A 6,870-nucleotide genomic window follows, 5' to 3' on the forward strand; every position below is an offset into this window, starting at 1 on the left:
CCAACATTTTTGTTGACGTTTTAAGCATGTTTATTCTCAGGTGATTATTAAGAGTTTCCGCTGTCGCATAGTTAAATAAAGACGAGATTTGGAGTCCATGCTTGTATGATATTGTGTAAAAACTGCATTCAAGAAACTTATTTTGTTGTAACATATTTGTATTGTAAACCATTATGTAATGGTCGTGTGTAAACAGGATATTTTAGATTATCATTATTTGATAATCTACGTAAAGCTTTTTTAAAACCTTTATCTATGAAATAAAGGTTATGGTTTGTTTTAAAAATGAATGCAGTCTTTGAAAAACGTCTCATATAGAGGTCAAAACCTCGCAACGAAATCAATTAATATGGAACGTTTTTAATCAATAAGAACGGGACATTTCAGTTGGTATCAGAGCGTTGGTCTTAGAGAACCAGAAAATTTGCATTAGTGTGTCTTATCGAGTTTGTTAGGATGCATTAGTGATTCTGGACTTCGACCGTGTTTTCTTTAAAAATGATTGCTTAACATTTTTGTTGGAAACTATATATTTTTAACATATGAATATTATGTGATATATTAATCTCTTAACGTGTTTGATATTATGTGATAGATGTCTACCTCTAGAACAAGTCCCATTGACTCACCTAATAATAATGAAGAGTCAAATGTAAATTGGAATGATTCATGGACTGATTCACAAGTTCCCGAAGAGGAACCGGAAGAAGAGTCGGAACCGGAAGAAGAATCGGAACCGGACGAAGAATCGGAATCGGAAGAAGAATCGGAACCGGTGGGGGAAATAATAAAACGGTTAAGTAAAAGAGAATCCTCAACCAACCGACCAAGGTTAATTATGGTCAATGGTGTTTCCGCCAAGGAAGCAAAATATTGGGAGGATTACCAATTCTCCGATGAATCGGATTCCGACGAGAATTCCAATGATGTTATAGAAATTACCCCAACTGAATTTAAAAAGGCAAAAGAAAATAATAAGGGAAAGGGCATAAAAATAGAGAAATCTAATTCCAACCCCGATGAACTTTATATGTATCGTCAACCCCCGAAGTCCTTAAGTTGTAACAATGACCCGGGAACCTCTAAACCACCAGGTTTTTCTAAACCAATGTGGATAACGACGGCTCGTATTAGGGGAAAATCATATATCCCTAGAAACTTGGCAAAACGAACCAAAACCGAAGAAGAAAAAACAAGCGAGTCGGAATAAGATAGTTGTATTCATGTGGTGTAATATATGTAATATAGTGTGCTTATGCTTTATGATATATGTAAAAATTGCTTGTATTAATAAGTATTTTTTTTTATGAATCTAACTCTTGTCTATTTTACAGTATAAAAACGCAAAATGGATAGACAACCCAATATTTTAAGAGACCTACCCGGAGACATGATTGATGAAATCTTGTCTAGAGTCGGTCAGAATTCCTCGGCACAACTATTTAAGGCGAGATCAGTTTGTAAGACATTCGAAGAACGTTCCAAGAATGTCTTGGTTTATAAGAGACTTTCGTTTGAAAGATGGGGGATATCACATTGGGAAACCCATAAGTTACGATGTGTTTACTTTGACGCATATATTGCGGGGAACCCAAATGCTATTTTACGCAACGGGTTAAGAAATTATTTTGACTCAATGTATCCGAATATAGGACTTCATGATTTAGAAAAAGCGGCTAACATGCAACATAAAGAAGCATGCTATGCTTATGGGTTAGTAATGTTCGCTTCTCACCAAAGTGAGAAAAAGAACATCGGGCTACAGCTATTAAACAAAACGTTCCCACAAGTGACGGAGTCGGTAATTGGGGTAAGAAATGAGGTTTTTAGATTATTACGGGACTGTTGGACATTACGTAACCCTCGTCCCTTTGACGACGTTACAACACGCTGTCTTATGAACGGCCATAACGGTTATGTTGCACAAGACCAAGGATGGGAAGTAGTCCTAGTAAAACCAGAATGCATGACTTGTTTTTGGACGTATGAATTACGTGTCTTTATTGCCTTTGCTGAACGACTTGTGTACTAGCTAGAATTATCTTCACAACTATCTTGTATCAAAGTTATTGTGTGCTATATTTCATGCTTTATGTAAAATAAGCGGTATTGTAAGTTTGTAAAATATTGTATAAAAGTTTGAACGCGAAATATTATTATAATCAGTTTTTCATATAGAATTGTAGTAGTTGAATTGTATATTAGCTACTAAGTATGAACTTAACGGGTAGGTACTACCCGAATTTAAACTTATAAAACGCTAATATGAAGAAAAAGCTTTTATAAATGAGTTCATATTATGCTACGAAATACTATTAACTACTCTTAATATTCTGTATGATTAACTTGTTCCATTTAACTATTTTGAAGGAAATGGCACCGACTACTCGACACACCGTGAATATGAATGAAGAGGAATTCCGTACTTTTCTAGCTTCAAACATAGCCGCAGTACAGGCTGCGCTACATACCAACAATAACCTTGGATCTAGCAGTACAGGAAATCGTGTAGGATGCACCTACAAAGAATTCACTGCCTGCAAACCTTTGGAATTTGATGGAACCGAAGGACCGATCGGATTGAAACGGTGGACCGAGAAGGTCGAATCGGTGTTTGCCATAAGTAAGTGTACTGAAGAGGACAAAGTAAAGTACGCTACGCATACCTTCACAGGTTCTGCGTTAACATGGTGGAATACCTATCTAGAGCAAGTGGGACAAGACGATGCGTACGCACTACCGTGGTCAGCATTCAAGCACTTGATGAACGAGAAGTACCGTCCCAGAACCGAGGTCAATAAGCTCAAGACAGAACTTAGAGGGTTACGAACCCAAGGATTTGATATTACCACGTACGAAAGACGATTCACAGAATTGTGCCTATTGTGTCCGGGAGCATTCGAAGATGAGGAAGAGAAGATCGACGCGTTTGTGAAAGGATTACCGGAAAGAATCCAAGAAGATATAAGTTCACACGAGCCCGCCTCCATACAACAGGCATGTAGAATGGCTCACAAACTCGTGAACCAAATTGAAGAAAGAATTAAAGAACAGACTGCTGAAGAGGCCAATGTGAAGCAAGTCAAAAGAAAGTGGGAGGAAAACGGTGATAAGAATCACCAATACAACAACAACAGCAATTACAACAATAATCGCAACAATTATCCCAACAATCGCAACATCAATCGCAACTACAACAAACGGCCCAACAACAACAACAACAACAACAACAACAACAGCAACTACAACAATCATCCCAACAACAATAATAACCGCAACAACAACAACAATCAGAAGCAGCTATGCCAAAGGTGTGAAAAGAATCACTCGGGGTTCTGCACCAAATTTTGCAACAAGTGTAAAAGAAATGGTCATAGCGCGGCGAAGTGTGAGGTCTACGGACCAGGGGTTAATAGAACGAAAGGAACAAATGGTGTCGGAACGAGTAATGGCGGAGCAAGTAGTGTCGGAGCAAGTTATGCCAATGTAGTTTGTTATAAATGTGGAAAACCGGGCCACATTATTAGAAATTGCCCGAACCAGGAGAACACGAATGGACAAGGCCGTGGAAGAGTTTTCAATATTAATGCGGCAGAGGCACAGGAAGACCCGGAGCTTGTTACGGGTACGTTTCTTATTGACAATAAATCTGCTTACGTTTTATTTGATTCGGGTGCGGATAGAAGCTATATGAGTAGAGATTTTTGTGCTAAATTAAATTGTCCATTGACGCCTTTGGATAGTAAATTTTTACTCGAATTAGCAAATGGTAAATTAATTTCAGCAGATAATATATGTCGGAATCGAGAAATTAAACTGGTTAGCGAAACATTTAAGATTGATTTGATACCAGTAGAGTTAGGGAGTTTTGATGTGATAATCGGTATGGACTGGTTGAAAGAAGTGAAAGCGGAGATCGTTTGTTACAAAAATGCAATTCACATTATACGAGAAAAAGGAAAACCCTTAATGGTGTACGGAGAAAAGGGCAACACGAAGCTACATCTTATTAGTAATTTGAAGGCACAAAAACTAATAAGAAAAGGTTGCTATGCTGTTCTAGCACACGTCGAGAAAGTACAAACTGAAGAAAAGAGCATCAATGATGTTCCCGTCGCAAAAGAATTTCCTGATGTATTTCCGAAAGAATTACCGGGATTACCCCCACATCGATCCGTTGAATTTCAAATAGATCTTGTACCAGGAGCTGCACCAATAGCTCGTGCTCCTTACAGACTCGCACCCAGCGAGATGAAGGAACTACAAAGCCAATTACAAGAACTTTTAGAGCGTGGTTTCATTCGACCAAGCACATCACCGTGGGGAGCTCCTGTTTTGTTTGTCAAGAAGAAAGATGGTACATTCAGGTTGTGTATCGACTACCGAGAGTTGAACAAACTTACCATCAAGAACCGCTACCCACTACCGAGAATCGATGACTTATTTGATCAACTACAAGGCTCGTCTGTTTATTCAAAGATTGACTTACGTTCCGGGTATCATCAAATGCGGGTGAAAGAAGATGATATTCCAAAGACTGCTTTCAGAACACGTTACGGTCATTACGAGTTTATGGTCATGCCGTTTGGTTTAACTAATGCACCAGCTGTGTTCATGGACCTTATGAACCGAGTGTGTGGACCATACCTTGACAAGTTTGTCATTGTTTTCATTGATGACATACTTATTTACTCAAAGAATGACCAAGAACACGGTGAACATTTGAGAAAGGTGTTAGAAGTATTGAGGAAGGAAGAATTGTACGCTAAGTTTTCAAAGTGTGCATTTTGGTTGGAAGAAGTTCAATTCCTCGGTCACATAGTGAACAAAGAAGGTATTAAGGTGGATCCGGCAAAGATAGAAACTGTTGAAAAGTGGGAAACCCCGAAAACTCCGAAACACATACGCCAGTTTTTAGGACTAGCTGGTTACTACAGAAGGTTCATCCAAGACTTTTCCAGAATAGCAAAACCCTTGACTGCATTAACGCATAAAGGGAAGAAATTTGAATGGAATGATGAACAAGAGAAAGCGTTTCAGTTATTGAAGAAAAAGCTAACTACGGCACCTATATTGTCATTGCCTGAAGGGAATGATGATTTTGTGATTTATTGTGATGCATCAAAGCAAGGTCTCGGTTGTGTATTAATGCAACGAACGAAGGTGATTGCTTATGCGTCTAGACAATTGAAGATTCACGAACAAAATTATACGACGCATGATTTGGAATTAGGCGCGGTTGTTTTTGCATTAAAGACTTGGAGGCACTACTTATATGGGGTCAAAAGTATTATATATACCGACCACAAAAGTCTTCAACACATATTTAATCAGAAACAACTGAATATGAGGCAGCGTAGGTGGATTGAATTATTGAATGATTACGACTTTGAGATTCGTTACCACCCGGGGAAGGCAAATGTGGTAGCCGATGCCTTGAGCAGGAAGGACAGAGAACCCATTCGAGTAAAATCTATGAATATAATGATTCATAATAACATTACTACTCAAATAAAGGAGGCGCAACAAGGAGTTTTAAAAGAGGGAAATTTAAAGGATGAAATACCCAAAGGATCGGAGAAGCATCTTAATATTCGGGAAGACGGAACCCGGTATAGGGCTGAAAGGATTTGGGTACCAAAATTTGGAGATATGAGAGAAATGGTACTTAGAGAAGCTCATAAAACCAGATACTCAATACATCCTGGAACGGGGAAGATGTACAAGGATCTCAAGAAACATTTTTGGTGGCCGGGTATGAAAGCCGATGTTGCTAAATACGTAGGAGAATGTTTGACGTGTTCTAAGGTCAAAGCTGAGCATCAGAAACCATCAGGTCTACTTCAACAACCCGAAATCCCAGAATGGAAATGGGAAAACATTACCATGGATTTCATCACTAAATTGCCAAGGACTGCAAGTGGTTTTGATACTATTTGGGTAATAGTTGATCGTCTCACCAAATCAGCACACTTCCTGCCAATAAGAGAAGATGACAAGATGGAGAAGTTAGCACGACTGTATTTGAAGGAAGTCATATCCAGACATGGAATACCAATCTCTATTATCTCTGATAGGGATGGCAGATTTATTTCAAGATTCTGGCAGACATTACAGCAAGCATTAGGAACTCGTCTAGACATGAGTACTGCCTATCATCCACAAACTGATGGGCAGAGCGAAAGGACGATACAAACGCTTGAAGACATGCTACGAGCATGTGTTATTGATTTCGGAAACAGTTGGGATCGACATCTACCGTTAGCAGAATTTTCCTACAACAACAGCTACCATTCAAGCATTGAGATGGCGCCGTTTGAAGCACTTTATGGTAGAAAGTGCAGGTCTCCGATTTGTTGGAGTGAAGTGGGGGATAGACAGATTACGGGTCCGGAGATTATACAAGAAACTACCGAGAAGATCATCCAAATTCAACAACGGTTGAAAACCGCCCAAAGTCGACAAAAGAGCTACGCTGACATTAAAAGAAAAGATATAGAATTTGAAATTGGAGAGATGGTCATGCTTAAAGTTGCACCTTGGAAAGGCGTTGTTCGATTTGGTAAACGAGGGAAATTAAATCCAAGGTATATTGGACCATTCAAGATTATTGATCGTGTCGGACCAGTAGCTTACCGACTTGAGTTACCTCAACAACTCGCGGCTGTACATAACACTTTCCACGTCTCGAATTTGAAGAAATGTTTTGCTCAAGAAGATCTCACTATTCCGTTAGATGAAATCCAAATCAACGAAAAACTTCAATTCATCGAAGAACCCGTCGAAATAATGGATCGTGAGGTTAAAAGACTTAAGCAAAACAAGATACCAATTGTTAAGGTTCGATGGAATGCTCGTAGAGGACCCGAG

Source organism: Rutidosis leptorrhynchoides, chromosome 3 (assembly GCF_046630445.1).
Source record: "Rutidosis leptorrhynchoides isolate AG116_Rl617_1_P2 chromosome 3, CSIRO_AGI_Rlap_v1, whole genome shotgun sequence".
NCBI lineage: Eukaryota > Viridiplantae > Streptophyta > Magnoliopsida > Asterales > Asteraceae > Rutidosis > Rutidosis leptorrhynchoides.